Source organism: Heterodontus francisci, chromosome 5 (assembly GCF_036365525.1).
Source record: "Heterodontus francisci isolate sHetFra1 chromosome 5, sHetFra1.hap1, whole genome shotgun sequence".
Taxonomy (NCBI): Eukaryota; Metazoa; Chordata; class Chondrichthyes; order Heterodontiformes; family Heterodontidae; genus Heterodontus; species Heterodontus francisci.
The window spans coordinates 22,810,637-22,837,793 of NC_090375.1; the positions used below are offsets into that span (position 1 = coordinate 22,810,637).

General features: G+C 45.5%; 1 protein-coding gene across 2 annotated transcripts in view; it reads left to right on the forward strand.

The window, feature by feature from the left end:
- The first annotated feature begins 9,912 nt into the window (after positions 1-9,912).
- LOC137369764 (adrenocorticotropic hormone receptor-like) overlaps positions 9,913-27,157 on the forward strand; it is a 131,372-nt gene continuing 114,127 nt past the window's right edge. For both annotated transcript variants that reach the window (XM_068031184.1, XM_068031183.1), the window contains exon 1: positions 9,913-10,072. The gene's annotated coding sequence lies outside the window, so the exon portion shown is untranslated. The remainder of the gene's footprint in view (positions 10,073-27,157) is intronic.

The following is a 27,157-nucleotide window of genomic DNA, read 5'->3' on the forward strand; positions in this document are numbered from 1 at the left end:
TCAAGCCCCCTCAGAATCTTGTATGTTTCAACAAGATCATCTCTCATTCTTCTAAATTCCAGAGACTACAGGCCCAATCTACTCAGCCTCTCACCATAGGACAACTCTCTCATCCCAGGAATAAAACCAGTGAGTCTTTGCTGTACTGCCTTCAAGATAAATATATCCTTGCTTAGTTAAGGAGAAGAAAACTATGCACAGTCTTCCAAGTGTAGTCTCACTAAAGTCCCATACAAGTGTAGCAAGACTTCCTTATTCTTGTACTCCAAACACCTTGCAATAAAGGCCAACATGCCATTTGCCTTCCTAATTGCTTGCTGTACCTGCATGCTAACTTTTCTGATTCTCGTACGATGACAAACAAATCCCGCTGAACATCAAATGTTATAGTTTCTCGACATTTAAAAAACTTCTGCTTTTCTATTCTTCCTACCAAAGTGAATAGCATAAACATAAGAACATAAACATAGGAACTAGGAGCAGGAGTAGGCAATTCAGCCCCTTGAGCCTGCTCTGCCATTCAGTACGATCATAGCTGATCTCATCTCGGCCTCAACTCCACTTTCCTGCCCGTTTTCCATAACCCTTCCACCCATTACTCATAAAAAATCTGTCTATCTCCTCCTTAAATTTACTCAACGTCCCGGCATCCATAACCTCACATTTCCCCAATCTGCCACCTTACAACAACAACATATATTTATATAACACATTTAACGTAATAAAGCGGCCGAAGGCCCTTCACAGGAACATATTAAAACAAAATTAGACACAGAGCTACACAAGGAGTTATTAGGGCAGATGAGCAAAAGCTTGGTCAAAGAGGTAGGTTTTAAGGAGCATCTTAAAGGAGGAAAGTAAGGCGGAGAGGCGGAGAGGTGAAGGGAGGGAATTCCAGAGCTTGGGGCCTGGGTAGTTAAAAGCATGGTCACCAACGGTGGAGCGATTAAAATCAGGAATGCTCAAGAGGGCAGAATTAGATGGACTCACTCACTTCTCCTCTCTATATCCATTTCTTCACTCCCAGAACCTGGATACAGTGCCACAAGCGCATTAATGACCTTATTCAGTCCACCAAGGTGAGTACTCCATATCTCTTTTCCCTTTGGGCCTTGTATGTGGCAACACAAAAGGGTGTATTTGGTGGAGAGGGGGTGATCACCCAGTCAGTGCCAATAGGGTCAGGAAGCAGCATCTGTCATTTCTGATCCACTCAGGGTCCCTCGAGAGCAGTCACTTGCTGGAGGCATTCATGTGCCCCCATCATCGACTGCTGGATTGCCAGTAGCATAGGTGTTTTGTTTCTCTCTGTGTGCACCACTGGCCACATGAATCTCCACATCAAGGGTAGCTGGAAGGACATGATGCAAAGCCCATAACCCTTCAATGCAGGTCAGGGTCAGGCCAAAGAGCAGGGAGCTGGAGTGACCAGGGGACAGCCGGCCACCTCTGAGGAGGAGGAGGGAGCCTCAGAGGATGCACCATCACAGCACTCCCTATGCCCTCCACGAGTGCCTCACAGCAGCCACAGTTGCCATGGTCATCCCACACCATGGGGCAGCAAGGTCAGCAGCCTGCCTCCACCTCAGCTGAGAGCGCAGGGAGAGCACCACGTAGGAGCACACATAAACTGTTTAAGAACAGCATCTAGCTGTCCTTGGGGATCACAGGTGAATACAGTGTGTAGATGTTAAGCCTTGAATTTGCGGTGCCATGTAATAAAGAATTAATGTATTGTTGCAACATCTCTTTGGGACTTCATTTACACCCTGGCTGCCTCAAGGAGCTGGGAAGCAAGGGACTACACTGTGTGCAGTCAATGCTTCAACCTTGCCACAACAGGGCTGCATAAGGGTATTGTTTTATTGGAATGGTTCCAAAGGGTAGGAAGGGTCATAAAAATGTCTATATATTCGTATGTCTCGAGCCTCCCTTGTCCAAATATCATTGTGCCTTGCCTGTGGGCCCTAAGGTCTGTCACCATGCATCACCTGGTCCACAACCTCCTCCACATCCTTGTTGGAGCAGAGGCATTGCGAACCAGGAGATCCTCATTGTTCAATGCCTCCCCCGCCACCCCCCCCCCCTGCAACGCCAGGTTGTGCACTGCACAGCAGACCACCACGTTGTGCAAGACCCTCACTGGGGCATACTGAAGGGCTCCACCGGATCAATCAGGGCATCTGATTTGCATCTTAAAAAACCTAATGGCCTGCTCGATGTTCACTCGAGTTGCCCCGTGTCAGGTGTTGTATTCCTCCTCTGCATCCGTGCTTGGGTTTCGTAGGCATTAGTAGCCATGTGCTCAGTGGGTAGCCCTTGTCTACGAATATTCATCCCTGAAGGCACATGGGGCACTGGAAAAGCTGTGGCACCTGAGACTGCCAAAGTATGTAGGCAGTGCATCTGCTTCCAGGGAACTGTGCAAATACATGAAGGATCCATCTTCAGTGATGGCAGACTAGTTGTACATTGAACAAGTGGAAGCCCTTCCTGTTGATGAAGACTGCTGGCTGGTCTTTGGGAGCCGTGATGACCACATGTGTGCAGTCTATCACACCCTGCACCAGAGGGAATCCAGGGATGGCCCTGAACACAATGGACCTCTCAGCATGACTGTCCCGATTGGTGCAAAGTCACTCCTTGATGCACTGATGTGCTGCAGACTGCACGATCCCACATGTATCTCCAGTTGATCCCTGGAAAGATCCAGAGGCGTAGACGTTCAGAGCCACGGTGACCTTCAGCGTCACTGGCATCGGGTGCCCATCAAGTCCCAGTGGGGCTCAGCTTGTCCTGCATCATGGCACAGAGATCAGTGACAGCCTCCCTGGAGAGGCAGAGTCTTAAGAGACACTGCCACTCGGACATCTGCAGGTAGTTGTGCCTCAGACGATAGACCCTGTCATGAGGGTAGCCTCTTATGCGCGCAGGAGGCAGCTCGCATGCCCCTCTGCGGCCTTCTCCAGCGTTCCCACCTCGGGGCAGGTTATCTTGTTGGCCCTCAGGTTGCTGACGTCCCGCTGCCAATGCCTGGACTCCCTCCCTCCCTCTCTGCTGCCTCTCCTCCTCAATGGGGTCCCAAAGCTTGGGTGAATGAGGCCCATGGCAGATGGCCTCTCTCCATGTCCAAAGCCTTCCATCCAAACAGTGTCCCCCCAGATTTCCCTCACACATTTCTTTCGATCAAATGCCATTGCCCTCATGGCAGCCTGGCGGCACACCCTCACAGTGCTGGCATCTACCCCTCTTGCCTTCGTTTGCCAGTGCCCGTGCTGCTCCACCCTCCCTGTCATGCCACACTGACATTTTCAATGGCTGCCAGAGAAAGCTAGCATGGAGCTCCTGCTTGCCACCTCCTTTAACCAGGCAAGGTGCTGAAGCCCCTTGGTTCCAGTGCGCCGTTAGTAAAATTCAAAATGTGCCGTACAATTGTAGTCAATTGGCCAGTTTAGTGCCTGAATTACCTTCCCGTTGTGTCGATGTGCCCTCTGTGCCAGCCATCATCAGTAAAATGCAGAAATGACATGATGATATTGGACTTCTGATCCGACGCCTTCCATCCCGACTTTACGGTGTCTGCACCCCCTCGCCCCACCCCCGGCCTCCGAGCCCTTTCAAAACAGACCTGTAAAATTCCAGCCACTGTCTCAGGTTCAGAAAAATAATATTCAGTCTGACCACAAGGTGTCACCAAGTTTCTTATTTAAAATACTACCGTTTGTATAACACATGCTTTTCCCCTGCAGCAATTCGGAAAGAAGAGCTTGGAGCATTTCAGAGGAATTGGGGTCGATTTTCGTAATTAGAAGACAGTAATTAACTTGCATAATGGTCACATAATTAATAAAGAAATTACAACGTAGACATAGAAACACAGGAACAGGAGGAGGTCATTTAACTCCTCGAGCCTGTCCCGCCATTCAATGAGATCATGGTTGATCTGCGACCTCTCTCCACATACCCCACTTTGCCCCATATCCCCCTTAATATCTTTGTATAACAGAAATCCATCGACCTCAGATTTAAAATTTACAATTGATCTAGCATCAAATGATATTTGCGGAAGAGAGTTCCAACTTCTACCACCCTTGGTTTGTAGAAATGCTTCTTAATTTCTCTACTGAAAAGTCTGGCTCTAATTTTTAGACTATGCTCCCCTAGTCCGAGACTCCCCAACTAGCGGAAGTAGTTTCTACTCTACCCGATTCCCTTAATATCTTGAAAACTTTGATCAAATCTTCCCTTTACCTTCTGAATTCCAGGGAATACAACCTTAGTTTGTTTAATTTCTCCTCATAGCTTAACCCTTGGAATCTAGGTATCATTCTGGTCAATATACACTGCACTTTTTCCAAGGCCAATATCTCCTTCCTAAGGTGTGATGCTCAGAACAGCTCACAGTAATCCAGGTGTGGAGTATCTAACCTGGACTTTATATGTCTGAAGTATGACGTCTATGCCCTTGTATTCCAGTCCTCTAGATACAAAGGCCAGCATTTCATTAGCCTTTTTGATTATTTTTTGTACCTGTTCAATACATTGTAATGATCTGTGAACCTGGATCCCCAAGTCTCTTTCTATCTCCACTGTTTCTGTGAGGTTTTACATTCAGGTAAGAAAAATAAGGAGTTTGCATATTAATTGGAAAATAAGAATCTAAATGAGGTACAGGAACAAAGGGACCTGCAAGTACAAAACACAAATCACTAAAAGTAGCAATGCAGGTTAATAAAGCCATAAAGAGCAAAGCAAGAACGAGGGTTCATTTCTAGGAGGATAGAATTGAAAAGTAGAGAAGTTATGCTAAACTTGGAATCATAGAATGGTTACAGCACAGAAGGAAGCCATTCAGCTCATTGTGTCCATGCCGGGTCTCTGTGAGAGCAACTTAGCTCGTCCTACTCCCCTGCCTTTTCTCTGTAGCCCTGCAAATCTTTTCTCTTCAGAAAACTATCCAATTCTCTTTTGAAAGCCACAATTGAATCTGCCTCCACCACACGCTCAGGCAGTACATTCCAGATCCTAACCACATGCTGCAAGAAAAAAGGTTTTCCTCATGTCGCTGTTGGTACTTTTGCCAATCACATTAAATTGGTGTCCTCTGGTTCTCAATCCTTTGATCAATGGGAACAGTTTCTCTATTTCTACTCTGTCCAGACCCTTCATGGTTTTGAACATCTCTATCAAATCTCCTCTAAACCTTCTCTTCTCTAAGGAGAACTTGTATTGAACCTTGGTTAGCGAGTATCCGAGGTGAAGATGCAAAAGTGATATACAAGGATGATACCAGATATGTGGGTGCATACCGAAGGCTGAGGGGAGACCTAATAGGAGTCTTTAAAGTCATGAAAGTTTTTGATAGATTAGACATAAAGGACTGTATTTTATGAGTCAGGGTCAGAGGTGGCGGTGAGGTGGGTGAGAGGGGGTGGGGTGTCCATAAGATTGTGACGGGAGGTGGGAGGTGGGAGGTGGGGGGGAGGGCCTGTTGCCTCCCCATCGCCAAGAAATTTTGCCGGGTGGGATAAGCTGATGACAACCTTCCCACCCAGAAGCCAATTGAGACCCTTAAGTGGAATTTAGAAGAAACATCTTTACCCAGAGAGTGCTGAGAATATGGAACTCACTACCACAAGGAGTAGTTGAAGCAAATTGTATAGATGCATTTAAGGGGAAGCTCGATAAGCACATGAGAGTGAAAGGAATAGTGGGTTACACTGATAGAGTTCAATGAAGCTCGAGTAGATCATAAACACCGCATGGACTGGTTGGGTTGAATGGCGCGTTTCTGTGCTGTATATTCGGTTTCTTTTTTCGTTCAGGTGGGCATCGCTGGCAAGGACAGCATTTATTGCCCATTCGTAATTGCCCTTTAATCCTATGTAATTTTCAGCCAGGAATGGAATGGCATTACCATGAACACCAGGTGCAGAATTTACTTCCCACTCGGAATCGGCCCAACCCCTGAGAGCTGATGAGCCAGGAGGAGGCCGACTGGGCGGGAGAAGTGGGTGCAACCAAATCAGGGGCTTTGAGCTCCAGTGGGCGACCCCAAGTTCATGAATGAACCGAAGATAAAATATCTAGTAAAGAAAATACAAGAATATAAAGAGGGTTCTGAATTTCTGTAAACCTGATTTTAAGATTTAAATTTACAATTTACTCCTGCCTTTTTCTCAGCAAATGAACCAATAAAGTGATCTTATTATCTTATTAGATCACTTTAACGACAAGAGTCGCTGAGGCATCAAGTCGTGACTGACCCATAGTTGCCTGCTGGTAATTCTTCACAAGCTTCAGCACACTCAATGATCTTCCTGCACTGGACACAAACATTGATATGCAGCAAAATAGGCAAAGGGCATTCAGGATTGTGATGGAATACTCTCCATTTGCCTGGATGGGTGCAGCTCCAACAATACTCAGGAAGCTCGACACCATCCAGGACAAAGTAACCCACTTGATTGGCACCCCATTCACCAACTTAAACAGTCACTCCCTTCACCACTGGCGCACAGTGGCAGCACTGTGTACCATCTACAAGATGCACTGCAACTCGCCAAGGATCTGTCGACAGCACCTTCCAAACCCACGACCTCTACCACCTAGAAGAACAAGGGCAGCAGACATATGGGAACACCACCACCTGCACGTTCATCTCCAAGCCATGACTTGGAACTATATCACCGTTCCTTTACTGTTACTCAGTCAGAAACCTGGAACTCCCTCCCTAACAGCACTGTAGGTGTACCTACACCACATGGACTGCAGCAGTTCAAGGCGGCAGCTCACCATCATCTTCTCAAGGGCAATTAGGAATGGGCAATAAATGCTGGCCTAGCCAACGACGTCCACATCCCACGAATAAATAAAAACAAAGATCCCACATGCAGCAATATGATAAATGATCGGATGCTCTAATTTTAGTGGTGTTGGATGAGGGATAAATATTGGCCAGAACACCAAGGAGAACTACCCTGCTCTTCAAGTAGTACTGTGGGAACTTCTCCATCTACCTGAGAGGGCAGATAGGGCTTCGGTTTAGTATTTAATCTAAAATACAGATGTTGATGGCACCTTGCACTTGTGGGAATGATGGCTGCGAACTTCCCAGTCCTTTCCCACTGACTCTTGGGGAATCCATGGGGAATGCAAGGAAATCCTGGCCAAACAGTGTGGCTGGGGACTAATTTAGACAGGAATGCAAAATAGCCTGACTGATATTACAGATGTTGACAGCAGCCCCCAATGCGTAGAATGTCAGGGCTGCAGTGATCTTCACTGACACAAGGCATAAGAAATAGGATTAGGAGTAGGCCATTCAGCCCCTTGAGCCTGCTCCACTATTCAATATAATCACGACTGCACTTTTACACCAACTTCACTTTCCCTCCCAATCTCCATATCCCTTGATTCCTGACCCCTCTGGAGAGCCAATGGCTACTCCTTGAAGCTCCCCCACTTCTCCCTGTTGTTGCTGCTGCTGTTCGTGCACTTCCTGCCGCCAATACAGGGTGGCCAATATCACTCCAATTTATATCACGCCTTGGAACATTTTAGTACGTGAAAGGTGCTGTATAAATACAAATTGTCATTGCTGCAGAGCAAACACCACCCTGCGCTAAGAGAATGGTCGAAAATGGCAAAAAAAAATGCAAAGAGAAAAAATAAACACAATTTCAACCAGAAAACACTCTCAGTAAAAATCTCCCTCAACATTCCCCACTGATACTCATTGATGCGACAATTTAAATACTGTCTGTTTCTGACTTGCACCACCCACTGGCTCAGGGCTGATCAGCACTGAAAGGTTCTATCAGGAAAGACTGAACAGGCTGGGGCTCTTCTCTCTGGGAAAAGAGGTGAACTGGTAGAGATCTTCAAAATTATGAAAGGGTCGAGGTAGAAAATCTGTTTCCATTTGTGGGGACACTAAAACTAGGGATGATAAATATGAGATAGTCACTAATAAATCCAATAGGGATTTATTATAATTGTACTATAATACTAATTGTACTATATATATAACACTATAATTGACTCTATGAATGACCTGTTACTGTGCTGTAAATTATACATGATACAAGTAAAAGTGCATGAACATGGCAACAGCATCTGATTGACATAATTGACATACTTTAAGGACATTCCTGTCCATGTCAAGTTGCTGCTCAGATCCAGGCCCGGATGGAGGAAACAGTGGGTCGTACCAGCAGCAATGAAGAAGGAAGCTCAGTGCACCCATTTTCATAGCGTCAATGCCCCATTGCCACTCAAAAGACAGGGACGGACTTTGACCGCAGTATTTCTGCAAAAGCACCTTGACCTGAGGAATAGGAAACATCCTGGAATGTTGTGTGGCTAGGTAACGCCACAGTAAAAACAAAAAGAGCTGGAAATACTCAGCTTGTCTGGCAGCATCTGTGGAGGGAGAAACAGAGTTAATGGGATGAATTTTATAAGCCCACCGCCCAAATCAGCGGCGGGTGAAAAGAAATGGCCCCGCCCACATGGTCCGCACGCCAAAGAGCCGTCGCGATTCCCAGTGCGGCGGATCATTTCAATAACCGGGGCAGGCCTCCCCCCACCCCCCCCCCCCCCCATTACGTGGAGGGGACTGACTGTCCGTCCCCAGCAATGGCGTCAGCTGCCTGTGTGCAGGCACTGACACCATTTGTAAAGGACTGAAAACCCTACTGAGAAATTTAAATATTTGAAGGTGAAATGAATAAAAACAAATAAATACATCTCTTTTGCCCCTCTCCCACCCCCCCCCCCAAAACAATTAAATTAATTATTTCCCGTTTTCCCCCCAAAAGCACTTACCTTTAAAATCTGATCATCCACCCCCAAACTGCACAAACTTTCAACTTCAACCCTTCCCACCATCACCTACACCCATGATGCTAATTTGACCCTGTTCCCCCCAATCTCCGCACTAATAAACTTGCCTCCTCCTCTCCCTACAAGTGTTCTGCCTCGTTTCTCTGGATGAGGACCCAAGGGTGCAGCAGCGCCGTCTGCGTGGCTGAAGATCGCGGCCTGGCATCAGGAGGAGACGTGAGATTCATTAATTCAATTATTTTAATTTATTTAAATATTTAAATCACAGTCCTATCACCGAGTGATGGTGGGGTGCCCCAGTACTATCGGGCCTGGCCCTGCTGGTATTGAGCTCCACGGAGGGCCTCATCTGGGGCCATCTTCAGGCTGCCCCCCGCCTTAAAATCCAGCCCAATGCTTCAGATGTGTGACATTTCACCAGAACTGGGAAAAGTTAGAAATGAAACAGGTTTTGAGCAAGCAGAAGGAGGGAGAGTTGGAAGAAGAGCAAAAGGAAAGGTCTATGATCGGGTGGAAGATGGGAGAGATTAAATGACAACAGCTTTCGTGGTGCAATGCAAAATGGAGTGGTCAAGTTTTCGTAGATACCTGATCATACACAAGCAGGGAAGTAGAAAGCAATGAAGGTGAACAAGGTGAAAGAGACGAACGGAAATCCTGTCGGAGAGGAGAGCTGAACTTCTTCAAGGTGGGCATTCCTGAAAGAGAGTGGCAGTGAATTAAACACTAAAATCAAAGCAAAATACTGCAGATGCTGGAAATCTGAACAGTATTTTGATTTTGTAATTCCAAAATAAGCTGGTTTTCAGGATAATTAATAATTTATTGTGTAAAATGAAAGGGCAGGAGTATCAGGAAACGGATGCTCAATGCCTTATTTGCTTTTGGTACATTATTCCCTGCTCATGGTTTTATTGGCTCTTGAAATCCAGAGAAGGTCATGAAATCACAAGGTCTACACAGCTCAGATGCAGGAAGGGTTTGAACATACGCCCCCTTATCATTTAAAAATCGCATCATATTACACAAAACGTCATCTGTTTTCTTGGCTTCTGAATGCAGCCAATGTTCCAAAGCTCAGCTCATTTTTAGTTATTGGCCCATATTGGTGGAATACATTTCAAGCTTCGACATTTACTTCATAGTACTTGAAAATAATCTTTCCAAAGAAGGTCACTAATGGAAACAGATAAAGAGCAAAGTGACTTCATCAACACAATGCAAGGTACTAAGTTTTATCCTTTTTTTTAAAAAAACTTGCTGGTAGATTCAGTAATGGAGGACGGTCAGCTGCAGCTGTAAATGAAAGGTTTAGGATGTTTTATGCACATTTCTAGCTTTGAAGACTATTGTTATCATTTGCTGAACCTTTTTAGAAGCAACTTGATCAGTACAAATCACAGCTAGCGGCACGTCGGATGCCTCTTTATTCCCAAGCAACTGTAAGTTGCATTTGTTTCATGTTGTGTTGCAGTTCATCAAAAGATTAATGAGAAAGCTTCAGAATATTTTATTACAATCATATAGGGAACAAGAAACTCCCACTTCTGAACACTTAACTTCGAGTCAATGTGACAATGGATTTATGCATGGTTTTCGCTCAGGCACTATGGATGCTAAGGGTCAGCCTCCTGTCAGTTTCTATTTATGTGAAAGACTTCTATGCTCTCACTTTAATAAATGGTCTCCACCACTGACGCACAGTGGCAGCAGTGTGTGTCATCTACAAGATGCACTGCAGCAATGCACCAAGGCTCCTTTGACAGCACCTTCCAAACCCGCGACCTCTACCACCTCGAAGGACAAGGGCAGCAGATGCATGAGGACATCACCACCTGCAAGTTCCCTGCCAAACTATACACCATCCTGACTTGGAACTATATCGCCGTTACTTCACTGTCGCTGGGTCAAAATCTTGGAACCCCCTTCCTAACAGCACTGTGGGTGTACCTACCCCACATGGACTGCAGGGCAATTAGGGATGGGCAATAAATGCTGGCCTGGCCAGCGACACCCACATCCCATGAATGAATTTTTAAAATCAGCACTCGCTGCAGGGGGATAAGGAGCAGATAACAGTGTGAGATGTTAAATACAGGCTCCATCTCCCACTCAGGTAGACATAAAAGATCCCATGGCACTATTTTTCAGAAGAGCAGAGGAGTTCTCCCCTGTGTCCTGACTAATATTTATCCCTTGACCAACATCACTAAAAACAGGCAATCTGGTCATTAATTTCTTGTTGTTTGTCGGTTCATTCTGTTCACCAATTGGCTGCTGCATTTCCCTACATTACAACGGTGACTACACTTCAAGAAATACTTAATTGGCTGTAAAGTGTTTTGGGACATCCTGTGGTTGTGAAAGGTGCTATATAAATGAAAGTCTTTTTTTCTTTAAATTGAGAAATGCATACACTTTGAATCCTTGAACATTCTGTCTTGTACCCTCTTAATACAGGAAGTGTGTAACTAACATCCCCGACCTAACCAACAGTTCTCACTCACTGCAAAAACGCTGATCCTGTAATTGTATAGTCACTTTCCTTTATGCTGTGTCCCCACTATGTTGCAATCAGAACCCATCCTACAATCTCCTCCTCCAAGTTATTCTTTCCCTGTGAACACAAATACGTGCACGTCCTTATCTTCTTCATTCTGTCCTCCCTCCAACAATCTCCAGGTTTTTAATATTCAAGGTAAGTGTCACCTATTTCCTGATTTATGCCACTTCTCCTCTATTTCTCCCCCACCCCGCCAGCCTTGGTGCCTGCACTGTGACTCCTGACCCTTTCACCTTGGTTTCCCAGTAACGTCGGAAAACCGCTGCTGTTATCTGGGGCTCTGTCGCAAGACGATTGATGTAGGGCAACTGCAAATCTCTGATACAACTCTCCTGGGAGGTTTTGTACATGGTATCATTTGTCATTGCATACATTTGGATGGATAGTTGGATCATCCAAATTCAAACAGATTATCCTCATTGATGCTTCCTTTCTGCAGTTGTGTGCCATTTTCCTGTCCACCAAACCAACCTTCATTGTGGCTTACATAGAATTACACAGAACCTACAACACAGAAACCGCCCATTCAGCCCCACCATTCTGGTGTTTGTGCTCCACATGAAGGGCAGAATTTTCACCCCCAATATGGGGCATGTATGGAGGTGTGCGAGTGTGAAAATATTTACCGCCAGTTAGCGTGTCAGTTTGCTGGGACCATCCCACTCCCAGACCATTTTCCTGGAGGCAGGGTCAGGGCAGGAAGGCCTGCCTGCCCGCAAACAGCGAGCAGACAATTGAGGTAAGTAAATGACATATTGAAGCCAATTAACAGAGGCCAACTGGGCCCCCCACGGCATCGGGAGCTAAGCCAGATGTCTGGAGGCCAACTCCCAGTGATGCAGCAAAGGGTCGGCACTCCAGGCAGGCTTTGTGGCCGTCCCTGCCTTCATAGCCACAGCTGCAGCCACAGGCAGCCCTGTGAAGGGGTTTCCCCTCCACAACGGTGGCCAGGGTGCTGTGGCCATTTTTTGGTTTAAAAGTTTTAAAGGTTGCTGCGAGAGTGCCTCAAGGTGGAGGTGCCACCCCCCCCCCCCCCCCCCCCCTCTCTATCTTACCAAAAACAGCAGGCTACTGCTCCTTCTGAGCTGGAGGGTCTCCTATTGGTCCTTCAGCTTCAAGAGCCTGCCCACCATCCTTAATTGGACAGTGAACCCACCGTCTATCCACTAATTGGCCAAATCAGAGAAAATCACTGCAGGTGACTATTTCCCTCACAGTGTGGGGTCAGGACCCCTTTTTGACCACGACGTTGTCAGGCTCCTGACCCAAAACCCAAAATCCTGCCCCAACTTTTCCTCGACCCCTCTTCATCTAGCCCTATCAGCATAACCTTCTATTCCTTTCTTGCTCATGTATTTATGTATCTTCCCCTACATGCATCTATGCTACTCACCTCAACCACATTCCACCCACTTTCTGCTAAAGAAGTTTCTCCTGAATTTCCTATTAGTGACTGTCTGATATCTATAGGCACTAGCATTGGGCATTTCTCTCAATGAGACTGAGATTCTGGACAAATAAGACTGTGGACCCTTAGCTACCAGAAATTGATGTGAGATAATTGTTGTCACTTTACTTATAGTCCCAAAATGACATATAAATGAGACTATCATCCCATCTCGATCAAACTCAGATCTCAAATGCTTTCACTTAATGCTACATGAAAGAGTCATGGACCAAGGTGCAAAAATTAACTTTTGGGAAGGGCAGTTATAGCCAAAAGCATCAAGAACAAGAAAGACTTGCATTTATATAGCACATTTCATGACAGCCAAAGCACAATACAGTACTGTTTGTATATCTGTTATAATGCAGGAAACGCAGCAGACAATTTGTGCACAGCAAGCTCCGGAGAGCAGCAAAGTGATAATGACCAGATAATCTGTTTTTAGTGATGTTGGTTGAGGGATAAATATTTGCCAGGACAGCAAGGAGAACTTCCCTGCTCTTCTTCAAATAGTGGCAAGTCATCTTTCATCTGAGAGGGCAGACAGAGCCTCAGTTAAATGTCTCATCTGAAAGATGGCACCTCCGACAGTGCAGCACACCCTCAGTGTCAGCCTAGACTTTGTGCTCAAGTCTCTGGGGTGAGACGTGATCTTCTGACTCAGAGACGACAGTGCAATTCGCTGAGGCACGGCCGACACGCTCCTTCAGACAAGATATTCTTACTATTCTTTCCTGGTGGTCATGAGGGCAATCTTAGAAATGGAGCTGCTTGCCTTCCGCCTAGTTCGTGATGTAAACAAGATTTGGTTAGCTATCACTTAATTAAATAAAGCCATGTTTACAGTTCAAGTTACACACAACCACCACAAAACACTTTGGATAAGCATTTTTTAGCCTATCAGGGAACAGTAATACAGGGCTTACTTTATTACACTTGTAATCCACAGGCCTGGTCCAATGATCTGGGGACATGGATCCAGAGGCGGGTGTGCCAGCAATTTCCCACTGCCTGTTGGTGTGCATGTTTTCTGGCATGTTCCTGCCTCTGGGCCATTTTGTAAGAGGCTGCTTCGGGATGGGGTGTGGGGGGTGGGGTGGGGTGGTGGTTTACTGGTGACAGCTGTCTACCCACAAGCAGCAGGTAGGCACTGAAGACAATTAAAGAGACGATTAAGGCCACTCACTCGCCTGACACTGACTGAAATTTTCCAGTAGGCATGTGGGCCCTCCCGCTGAGGCAGTAACCCAGCCTCCCGGCAGCTCCCGCAGTCGCGGTAACCATAGGGCCACAGCTCCTGCTTACATCATCAGTGCCCACCTCTGACGGTGGGGCTGCTGATCTTTCAGTGCTGGCAGGCCTCCTATTGGCCTGCCAGCCTCAGGAGTCCGCCCGCCGTCCTTAATTGGATGGCGAATGCACCATTCAACCACTAACTGGCCAACTTCTTGAAGATTGCATCAGGCACCGGAAATGGCCCCGACGTCAAGGGTTCCCCAAAAACAAAAATTCAGCCCATGATTTCAAATCCTACCCTGGCAGTCAGGGAATTTAAATTCAGTTAATTAAATAAATCTGGAACAAAGAGCCAGTATCAGTAGTGGTGACCATGAAACTAGTGGATTGTCTATCTGGTTCACTTGCATCCTTTAGGGAAAGAAATCTGCTGTCCTTACCTGGCCAGGCCTATATATAACATCAGACCCACAGCAATGTGGTTGATTCATAACTGTCCTATGAAATGGCCTTGTAAGCCCCTTAGAGAAGGGCAATTATGGATGGGCAATAAATGTTGACCTTGCCCACGTCCTGTGACTGAGTTTTATCATATCAACAGAACTCCAAGTTAAAAGTATGAAACAGTTCACAAAACACGCAATATGGAATTAAAAAATGCGAAAGTCTTCCCCAAATCAAAGCCTAACTGTTTTTTGTTTAACATGGAATCATATGCAGGAATGAGAGAACCCAATAATTTATCTGTATTGGACATTGTGTAAGGATTAGTTGTGTTGTAATACAGAAAGCATCTTCAAAGAGATTAACTTTAGCATTTACTATCATGTTCTAACAGCAAGTAAAAAAATTATACAGCACCTTTCACAATCTCAGGACATCGAAAAGCCCTTTACCTCCCGAATAAGTGCAAGAAACTCATCAACTTCTTTGTCTCTAAGATCGCGACCAGCCAATCAGCTGCCTCTGCCACTTTCCTCCTTTGCACCAGCCCGCAGGGCAAAAGTTCCTCTAAAATTCCCCCCTGCCCTCATCCTGAACTGTATCTTTTGGGTCGTCACCATTCGTCTGTGGATCTGAAACAGGAAAACACAGTTGTTATTATGAAGGTCTTTTCGAGTGTTTTAAGTTCACTAAACTGAGGGTCATGAGAGGAAGTGAATAAATATAAACACCACATTATAAGATGAACATACTCCCATTCTTCCTGTCTTCCTGACAAGTATCTTACTGGACAAATTAAATCAATGTTGAAATGCATCTCAAATAAATATTTAAGTTTTAATTTTAAAGTGCCAATTATTTGCAGTGATGGAAATTAGTACATTTACAACCACAAGAACAACATGTATTTCTAGATTAGATGTGCATGTTCGAGTTCAGTAATGCATCCAAGTAACATCTTGGTATTTACCTCCCCCACTGCCGCACCCCCCACAACACCCCATGTACTGGAAGTCTTTTAATATTCCCTTCTTAATTAATATGCACACACCTTTAGTTTGTAGTCTGTGCTGTGAGAAACAAAACACCAAAAAGCCAAGTCAAACTGCGTTGAAGTTGTTCCTCACAAATCAGAAATGGCAGTCTTGAACATGTCATATGATACCTCCACCATACGCCAACCCTTTGTTAGAATTTAGAGAAATTCCAAAGGCGCAGGTCATGAAAGTCGGGCTTCCTGATTCGCTAACATGCAATCAGATTCAGGAAAAGGGACAATATTCAAAGTAAACTAGTCACAGCCGCAGTGAACGGCAATATAGAAAACAGTCGCACTAAGTGTTTTACCACTGACACACACCATTGAAATGATACAACACAAATTGACCCTTCAGAGTACTGAATGTCTTTTGGAACTCACACCTTCCTTCACTGATAAAAATGATTTTTCTCAGTGAGGGACCAGGGGCTGCAAAGAGATTTTCCAGCTGGAGAAGATAAAATTGACATCAAGTCAAAGAAGGAGCCTTTAGGATACTTAACTGAAATGCTGTTCAAAGAGTTGATTTTACACAGCCTCTTATAGGAAGAACTAGAGAGGTGGAGACGTTTAGGGAAAGATTTCCAGAGCTTCGTGCCCAGGCAGCTGAAGGCATGGCTGCCAATGGTGGAAAGAAGGAACTAGGGGTATGCAAGTGTCCAGAATTGGCAGAACACAGCAATCTAGGAAGAGATTTGAACACAAAGGACGAGAAATTTTAAACTGAGGCGTTGCTGGGCCAGGAGCCAAGGTCAGTGAGCAGAGGGGTGATAGATGAACAGGACATGGTGCGAGTTAGGTCATGAGCTGCAGAGTTTCAGATGACTCCAGCACATGGCGGGTGGAAGATGGGAGGCCAGCCAGGAGAGCATTGGAATAGTCAAGTTTGGAGGTAACACAGGCATGGATGAGGGTTTCAGCAGCAAATGAGCCGATGCAGGGGCTGAAACCGCTAATTTTACAGAGGTGGAAGTTTGCAGTCTTGTGATTGAGAGCAAATGTGTGGGGTAATCACAGAGATGTTTAAGAACTATAGAGTGGCGATATTGGGAGACATTAATAACCCAAATATTGATTGGGATAATATTAGAGTAAAGGGCAAGGAGGGGAAGGAATTTCTGAAATGTGTTCAGAAGAACTTCCTTGATCAGTATGTTCTCAGTCCAGCTAGACAGGAGGCATTGCTGGATCTGGTGCTGGGGAATGAGGCGAGCCAAGTGGACCAAGTGTCTGTGAGGGAACACTTGGGTAAGAGTGATCATCATGACATAAGGTTTAGATTAGTAATGGAGAAGAGCAAGCAACAATCTAAATGTTCTTCTTCTTTGGCCTCCTTGTCTCGAGAGACAATGGGTAAGCACCTGGAGGTGGTCAGTGGTTTGTGAAGCAGCGCCTGGAGTGGCTATAAAGGCCAATTCTAGAGTGACAGACTCTTCCACAGGTGCTGCAGATAAAATTGGTTGTTGAGGCTGTTACACAGTTGGCTCTCCCCTTGCACTTCTGTCTTTTTTCCTGCCAACTGCTAAGTCTCTTCGACTCGCCACACTTTAGCCTCGCCTTTATGGCTGCCCGCCAGCTCTGGCAACTGACTCCCACGACTTGTGATCAATGTCACAGGACTTCATGTCGCATTTGCAGACGTCTTTAAAGCGGAGACATGGGCGGCCGGTGGGTCTGATACCAGTGACGAGCTCGCTGTACAATGTATCCTTGGGGATCCTGCCACCTTCCATGCGACTCACATGGCCAAGCCATCTCAAGCGCCGCTGACTCAGTAGGGTGTATAAGCTGGGAATGTTGGCCGCCTCGAGGACTTCCGTGTTGGAGATACAGTCCTGCCACCTGATGCCAAGGATTCTCCGGAGGCAGCAAAGATGGAATGAATTGAGACGTCGCTCTTGGCTGACATATGTTTTTCAGGCCTCGCTGCCGTAGAGCAAGGTACTGAGGACACAGCCTTGATACACTCGGACTTTTGTGTTCCGTGTCAGTGCGCCATTTTCTACACTCTCTTGGCCAGTCTGGACATAGCCGTGGAAGCCTTTCCCATGCGCTTGTTGATTTCTACATCGAGAGACAGGTTACTGGTGATAGTTGAGCAGAGGTAGGTGAACTCATGAACCACTTCCAGAGCGTGGTCGCCGATATTGATGGATGGAACATTTCTGATGTCCTGTCCCATGATGTTCGTTTTCTTGAGGCTGATGGTTAGGCCAAATTCGTTGCAGGCAGCCGCAATCCTGTCGATGACTCTCTGCAGATACTCTTCAGTGTGAGATGTTAAAGCAGCATCGTCAGCAAAGAGGAGTTTCCTGATGAGGACTTTCCGTACTTTGGTCTTCGCTCTTAGACGAGCAAGGTTGAACAACCTGCCCCCTGATCTTGTGTGGAGGAAAATTCCGTCTTCTGAAGACTTGAACGCATGAATCTAAATATAGAGCTTCTAAATCGGAAGAGTGATAACTTCAATTCAAGTATTCAAAATCATGAGGGGTCTGGACAGAGTAGATAGAAAGAGAGACCCATAAATCTTCTACCAGCATGTAAACCATGATTGGGTAATAAGAGGTGGTGTGGGTATATGCTTAGAGGTGCAGGGCAAGGCTCGAATACTTAATGGACTGCCCCACCCCCCGTTGTGACGGGGGACTTGGAAAATTCCACTGGCCTCGACGCCGGGAAGGCCCCGCTCCATATTACCGGCGGCGGCAAGGCCTCGTGGCGGCTCCTCCACCCACCGCCACTCAGCGACAGGGCATCCATTTAAATACATTAAGAGATGTAAATAAATGAATATTTACTCACCTCGTCCCGCCAGCCGTCCCACACCGATATTACGGTCAGTGGCCGGTAATCCGCACCGTCCGATCTCTGACCAGAGATCCGATGTGGGACACTGGTGGGGAGGGGGGAGGAGGAAAGTATCAGTGTGGGGGTGGGGGGGGGGCGGTAGTGGGGTCAAACATACCTGATTGGTCGAGGGGATGATGGGAAGGGGTAAAGATAAAAGTTTCTGAACTTTGGGGGGGGAAAGTCAGGTACTGAAGGTAAGTATTTTTGGGGGGCGAGGGAAGGAATGTAAGGCAAATGGGAGGGTGCAGGAGCGGCTGGAAAGATATTTTTTAATGATTTTTGATGCTTTTAATTCCACTGCTTCTTTAAAAATTTACATTGCCATTTAAGGCTCCAAGCCCTTTACGAATGGTGCCAGCGCCTGCACAGTGGCACCGGACGCCATTGCTGGGGACGGAGCACCCACCACCTCCATGTTATTGGAGGGGGCAGTCCGTCCAGCCATGTAAATGATGAGCTGGAAATATTCAGCCCAATTAGTATTTTGTATCAATGTTTATTAAGGAAGAAGATGCTGTTAAAATATTGGTGGAAGCAGAGATAGTAGAGGTAGTGGAAGGGGTGAAAATTGATAGGAAGGACAAACTGGAAAGGCTGGCTATGCTTAAGAGTGGATAAGTCACCTGGTCGGGATGGCTTGCACCCCAGGTTGTTAAAGGAAGTGGAAGTGAAGATAGCAGAAGGCCTTGCAATAATCTTCCAATCTTTACTCGGGAGGCACAAAAGGATTGGACAGTGCCAAAGGTGACACCCTTATTCAAGAAAGGGTGTAAGGACAGTCCTAGCAACTACAGGCCAGTTAGTTTAACATCAGTGGTGGGTAAGGTTTTAGAAACAATAATCAGGGAAAAAATCAACAGACACTTGCAGAAGTTTGAGTTAATTAGGGAGAGCCAGCATGGATTTGTAAAAGGTAGATCGTGTTTGACTAATCGAATTGAATTTTTTGATGAAGTATTAGAGAGGTTGATGAAGGGAAAGAAATGGATGTTGTCTATATGATTTATGTTCATATTTATGGTCTCTGGGAATTGTCAAAGGCAATTTGATCTGTATAAATTCGAAAAGCTTTCCTAGTTTCAGAGGCTGAAAGGAAGAAAAGAAGACGAGCAGAGTTGTGCGAGCTAAACAGAGAGAGAGGGAGACCAGTGGGCTGTTTCTGGGGAGACAACTGCTCTCAGATCACCAATCTAGCAAAAAACTGCTAAGGTTTGAACCCAGTTCAAAGGCTCGAGGTTTGCAGAGGAGAAAAGACCAATGGGGTCACCAGAGCTTGCCTTGTTAACGGAAGTCCAATCAAATATGCTCGGAGGAAGGGAACAAAGAACACGTTGGCTTTGAGAAGGAAATTGGGAGATCCAACCCATTGCAGCTGGAAGGAGTTTGGGACTTTTAACTGCAAGGATACCTTTTCGATGAGAACACTGCAACGTATAAATGTGCTGAGGGGTTTTCAAGTGTGTTAATAAATTAATGGGAAAAACCTTCCTCTGTAATTTAGTGTATTAGCTACCTACTAAGTACTGTTTAGTTGATGTTGATTTTTAGCTTAGTTGGTTTAGTTAAAGTCTTAAAACGTGAAGTCTTGTGTAATATTTTAATTGGTCTGGGAAGTTCATATCTCGTGTTTTATTGTTAGCAGTCTCTACTGAGGTCATAACAGTAGACAGTGGTGTTCCCCAAGGTTCAGTGTTACGACCATTGCATTTTTGATATACATAAATGATTTGGATATTGGAATGCAAAATAAAATTTCAAAATTTTCTGATGATACCAAACTTGGAGGTGTAGCAGACAGTGAGGATAATAACAATAAACTTCAACAGGACATTGGTAGGCTAGCAGAATGGGCAGGCAAGTGGAATTAGATGGAATTTAATAGAGAGAAATGTGAGGTGATGCATTTTGACAAAAGGGGTAGGGAGAGGCAATATAGACTAGATGGTACAATTCTAAAGAGTGTACAGGGACAGAGGGACCTGGAGGTTCGTGTGCATAAATCTTTGAAGGTGGCAGAACATATTGAAATACCTTTTGGGCCTCCTTATCTCGAGAGACAATGGATACGCGCCTGGAGGTGGTCAGTGGTTTGTGAAGCAGCGCCTGGAGTGGCTATAAAGGCCAATTCTGGAGTGACAGGCTCTTCCACAGGTGCTGCAGAGAAATTTGTTTGTTGGGGCTGTTGCACAGTTGGCTCTCCCCTTTCGCCTCTGTCTTTTTTCCTGCCAACTACTAAGTCTCTTCGACTCGCCACAATTTAGCCCTGTCTTTATGGCTGCCCGCCAGCTCTGGCGAATGCTGGCAACTGACTCCCACGACTTGTGATCAATGTCACACGATTTCATGTCGCGTTTGCAGACGTCTTTATAACGGAGACATGGACGGCCGGTGGGTCTGATACCAGTGGCGAGCTCGCTGTACAATGTGTCTTTGGGGATCCTGCCATCTTCCATGCGGCTCACATGGCCAAGCCATCTCAAGCGCCGCTGACTCAGTAGTGTGTATAAGCTGGGGATGTTGGCCGCTTCAAGGACTTCTGTGTTGGAGATATAGTCCTGCCACCTGATGCCAAGTATTCTCCGAAGGCAGCGAAGATGGAATGAATTGAGACGTCGCTCTTGGCTGGCATACGTTGTCCAGGCCTCGCTGCCGTAGAGCAAGGTACTGAGGACACAGGCCTGATACACTCGGACTTTTGTGTTCCGTGTCAGCGCGCCATTTTCCCACACTCTCTTGGCCAGTCTGAACATAGCAGTGGAAGCCTTACCCATGCGCTTGTTGATTTCTGCATCTAGAGACAGGTTACTGGTGATAGTTGAGCCTAGGTAGGTGAACTCTTGAACCACTTCCAGAGCGTGGTCGCCAATATTGATGGATGGAGCATTTCTGACATCCTGCCCCATGATGTTCGTTTTCTTGAGGCTGATGGTTAGGCCAAATTCATTGCAGGCAGACGCAAACCTGTCGATGAGACTCTGCAGGCACTCTTCAGTGTGAGATGTTAAAGCAGCATCGTCAGCAAAGAGGAGTTCTCTGATGAGGACTTTCCGTACTTTGGACTTCGCTCTTAGACGGGCAAGGTTGAACAACCTGCCCCCTGATCTTGTGTGGAGGAAAATTCCTTCTTCAGAGGATTTGAACGCATGTGAAAGCAGCAGGGAGAAGAAAATCCCAAAAAGTGTGGGTGCGAGAACACAGCCCTGTTTCACACCACTCAGGATAGGAAAGTGGTTGAGCACTACCGAGAACTGTACTCCAGGGAGAATGCTGTCACTGAGACTGCCCTCAATGCAGCCCAGCCTCTACCAGTCATGGATGAGCTGGACATACAGCCAACCAAATCGGAACTCAGTGATGCCATTGATTCCCTAGCCAGCGGAAAAGCCCCTGGGAAGGACAGCATTACCCCTGAAATAATCAAGAGTGCCAAGCCTGCTATACTCTCAGCACTACATGAACTGCTATGCCTGTGCTGGGACGAGGGAGCAGTACCCCAGGACATGCGCGATGCCAACATCATCACCCTCTATAAAAACAAAGGTGACCGCGGTGACTGCAACAACTACCGTGGAATCTCCCTGCTCAGCATAGTGGGGAAAGTCTTTGCTCGAGTCGCTCTGAACAGGCTCCAGAAGCTGGCCGAGCGCGTCTACCCTGAGGCACAGTGTGGCTTTCGTGCAGAGAGATCAACTATTGACATGCTGTTCTCCCTTCGTCAGATACAGGAGAAATGCCGTGAACAACAGATGCCCCTCTACATTGCTTTCATTGATCTCACCAAAGCCTTTGACCTCGTCAGCAGACGTGGTCTCTTCAGACTACTAGAAAAGATCGGATGTCCACCAAAGCTACTAAGTATCATCACCTCATTCCATGACAATATGAAAGGCACAATTCAACATGGTGGCTCCTCATCAGAGCCCTTTCCTATCCATATTGAAATAGTAGTTAGTAAAACATATGAGATCTTGGGCTTCATAAATAGAGGTATTAAGTACAAAAGCAGGCAAGTTACACTGAGCCTTGATAAAGCTGTGGTTTGGCCAATTTACCAGAATAGTTCCAGGGATGAGGGATTTTAGTTAAAAGGTTAGGTTGGAAAAGCTGGGCTTGTTCTCCTTGGAGCAAAAGGGATTGAGGGGAGATTTCATTGAAGTGTACAAGATTATGACAGGTTTGAATAAGGTAGACAAAGAAAAGCTGTTCCCATGAGCTGATGGTACAAGGATTAGGGGACACACATATACAGTTTTGGGCAAGAGGTGCCGGGGGAGGGGAAGGAAAAACTTTTTGACACAGTGAGTGGGAATGTTCTGGAACTCACTGCCTATGAGGCGTAAGCAGAGGCGATGAATGATTTCAAAAGGAAATTGGATGTGCTGACAGGGCTACTGAGATAGAGCGGGGCAATGGGACTGATGGATTGATCTAGAGAGCTAGCATGGATTTAATGGGCCAAATGGCCTCCTTCTGTGCCGTTATAACTCTATAAGGGATGGGAAGCTCATCTCAGGGTGAAACAGGTCGCTGAGGTTGCAAACCGCCTGATTCAGCCCGAGACCGTGAAATCGATGGCTCGGAAACAGAGACACGCCAAAGAGCAGAGGAAGAGGGTAGAGGTTCAGGTAAGTTTGGGACAGATGGCATGAAGTATTTCTTGACACAAAGAATGGAACAGGTACCAAGCAGGTCAGCTAAGAACAGAACATTGTACCTTTTAATAAACTGCTCGATTCTGTAACAGCTAGATAGTAGACCTGGTACTCTGAAAGACGTAGGGTGCTTCTTCATCCTAGGTATCTGATGATTTCTATTCTGTGACTGCTCCTCATGCTTTCTCAACCTCTCCAGCAGATTACTGAAGCTGCTATGCTGTCATAACTAATATCTTGGTGTAATTTGCAGTTCTTTGGAGTTTGGTTTCATCTAATCTTTTTTAACAAGCTGCCGAAATCAGAGCAAAAGTTATTTTTAAAAATCAGTGTTTATACTAAACCACCAATTTTTCCAGACATATTCCCTATACATTTCATCCCCAGACATCTGGATTCAATTGAAGCTTTATTTCCCAGGAACTACAGCACTTCAGTAGCTGTGGGAAAAGAGGTTATCGGTGCATGCATACATTTAAAGTTCAAATGTAATGAATATGAGAATTGGAGACCGTCCTGTGAATCAGGGCTGAATTTAGTGCAGCCGTTTGGAGCGGGAATGGAGGTGTGGGGGGCCGGACAATCGCAATCGGATGCATCCGTCTGGAACTCCGACATCGTGACGTTGGTTCTGGTTTTAGTTAGCAGTGGGAAATCACCAAGGCAGCATTACAATCCGACGCGACGTGAATGCAATTTAAATTGTAAAACAGTTTGTAATAATATATTAGCATCTAATTCATTGCGATTCAATGGTGGGCTTGATCTTAAGTGGAGGGCAGGCGGCCCTCAAGTGCCTTCGGATTCTTGGCCATTGAAGGTGAGGCCTCAGTGCAACAATGGGTACGCAAGTATAGTCAAATCCCACCGTAGCCTCACTGCTCCCTGTCTCTGTAACTTCCTCCAGTCCTACAACCCTCCAAGATATCTGCTCTCCTCCAGTTCTGGCCTTTTGCGCATCCCTGATTTTAATCACACCCCATTGATGGCCATGCCTTCAGCTGCCTAGCCCTTTAACTCTGGAATTCCCTCCCTAAATTCCTCCATCGCTCGATCTCTCTTTCTTTCTTAAGACACTCATTAAAACCTACCTCTTTGACCAAGCTTTTGGTCACCTGCCCTAATATCTCCTTATGTGGCTTAATGTCAAATTTTGTTTGATAAGGCCACTGTGAAGCACCTTGGGATGTTTTCCTACATTAAGGGTGCTATATAAAAACAAGTTGTTGCTGTTTTATCCAAGAGATGGCTGTTCTGACAGTGTAGCATTTGCTCTGTACTGTACTGGAAAGTTAGCCTCGGTTACATGTTTAATTCTCTCCAGTAGGATATAAACTCACAACCTTCTGACCCCTAAGCAAACATGCTACATCCTGAGCCACAGCTGATTGCCAGGTAAGTTGGTAAAATAGGCCATCCCATGCTTCCAGCCTAAGCAAGACCCTGAAGTTTGGCATTTTGCTTGTAGGCAGCTTACAATGCCCATCTCTCCGAGAAACAGTGATACAACACAGGGTCTTGCACACTACAAGAGCAGCTAGAATGACTGAGAAACAATGGGTCAGGTTGGGTCTCTGACTAAGGCATTTAGCTGTACAGTGTCAGTCCCGCAATGTAAATCTGTACTTCAAACAAGTTCCATTGGCAGAGAGAAGATTGGTGATCTGACTGAAGTGTTGAAACTAGTGTGGGTCCATTCAGCTTTCAGAAAACAGGGCACAGGATGTGAAAAATAAACCTAATGTTGCTGTCAGGAAGTTAAATTTTAAGCAGTGGAAAGTTAAATATTCAGCAATGGTTTGTAATTCATGTCACCTATGTCAATACCCTTGTCCTACAATAAAAAGCTTGGCAATGGGATTGCATTCAATAAGCTTGTCAGTGTGAGCTAGACTTAAGCTAATATTATATTTTATGCTTATTGCCAATGTTTATTCTAGGAGTTCACTGTCCACAAATGATTTAAGAATATTCTGTCAAGTTTAATTGACGACCTCTAATCCAAGTCTACCTATCAAGAGTCAGAAAATCAGCATGCGAGTCTTATGACCAGGTGAGGAAGGCGTCTCAGGCTTCCCTCTCGCCCCTTCTCCATGGCAGTGTATATTTTTTAAAACATAGTGATTTTAGCTTACCATGCCTGTGAGCCCTTGCTCATTGTTCCTCGAATATAATTACAAATGAACCAATCAAACAGGTTTTCTTGAGTTTAAACAAGAAAGATGTAAGTTTATTAACCTTATCACTCTAACCCAGTTAAATCTACTAAAATACTTGATACATCCACGCTCACATGCATATGAGAGGCACACACACACAAATAGATACCGAGGGGAAGAAAGATTTGGGAGGTTGAAGTAAAGTTGGTAATAAATGGAATGTAAGTGCTGGGTTGTAATGTCCTTAATTGAAGTCAAAGTCTTGGAGTTCCCGCTGGGGGCCACATGCACAATTTCAGGCTTGCTTCTCTGGCTCTGGAAGGCCAAAGGGAGGTTTCAATTGTCTTCTTGCTGGTCACCTGTAAAATTCTGTAGTCTTTAGGGTCACAAGCTGCCACTATGGTCTCCCTGGGACGTTGCTGGAGAGAGAGACAGAGAGAGAGAGACTTTTCACTTCCAGTTCAGCTGCCATCTCTTTGCTTTCTGAGGCCCAGTTCAAAAACCTCAGTTTTACCCCGGCAGGTAGGCCATGCGACCATCTTTTTTTAGAAACAACAGTCCCTGGAGGGTTGTTGGAATTTCAGAGTCTTTCAGACCTATTCGGTGGGGGGTGGAGTTGGCTCATACAAAGTCAAAGGGGTGTCAATGTCTTTTGATTACCCCTGTTGGCAAAACCAATCTGGCTAATTGAATCATGTTTTTCCAGATAGACAGGGTAATTTCCTTCTGTCTCTCAGCCAGCCCTTGCCTTCCCAGAATGAAAATGTGCAACTATTTTTCAGCTGTTAAGTTCTGCTTTTTCAAAAAGTCATTTGTAGTGTCCAGTAAAAAAAGTTCTCAAGCAGTATCTTATATGATGAAATTAATATATTTCCATTTGGCTGGTGTGATTTCTGTCACACTAGATAATCCTATATGCTAAACCTTTTTCACTTACTGTTAGGCCTCAGCTGGAGTATTTTATTCAATTCTTTAATAAGGATGTCAAGATCTTCGAGGGGGTGCAGAGAAGATTTACCAGAAGTGCAGATGGACTTCAGTTATGTGGAGATTGGAGAACGGGGGTTATTCTCCTTAAAGCAGAAATGGTTAATGGAGATTCAGTACAGATGTTCAATGTCATGAAGGGTTTTGATAGAATAAATAAAATTCCACTGGCAGGAGTGTCATAGTTCACAGATTTAAGAGAATTGATAAAAGAACCAGAGGCAACATGAGGAGCCATTTTTTTTTTTACGCAGTGGGCTGTTATGAAGTGGAATGTATTGTCTGAATGGGTGGTGGAAGCAGATTCAAAACAAAGAATGATTTGTGTTGGTGTGAATTAATGCCCAGGAAACATATAGCACAGAATCAGGCCATTCGGCCCATCAAGCTTGTGCTGATGTCTTTCTCCACGCAAGCTATCTAGTACAATCCCTCTTTCCTGCTCACTTACCCTATACCCTTTCACATTAGTCCATCTCAAGCACCTCTTCCATTCCATTTTGAATGATCTTAGGAGGGGTGAAATTCAACTTTGGTTTTGGAACAAAGTGAGCAGCGGTGAATCTACCAGCCTGCTCGCTTTTCCATTCCTTCCCACATCTCTCTGTATGAATATTATTTTTCTAACCTCCCTTTAATTCCTTAACCAACGTGTAACCATTTTGGAACCTTCCCAAGTGTATAAACCCTGGGGAGTATTTGAACTCCCCTTCCACAATGGGCAGGAGAAAGTCGAGGGTTGATGGGAAGGTTAAATCGGCAAATTTGCAAAAACCAACCCCAACCTTCCACAAATGCTCCTGCTCCTATATTAACTGTGGTAAGTTTGGGGCATTATAGTAACCTGCTCTGGAGAGGCGAATCTGCTGCTAGAAAATGTAAATCGGGCTCTGTTCTTGAACAATTGGCAGCGTTTGAAATGTAATGCTT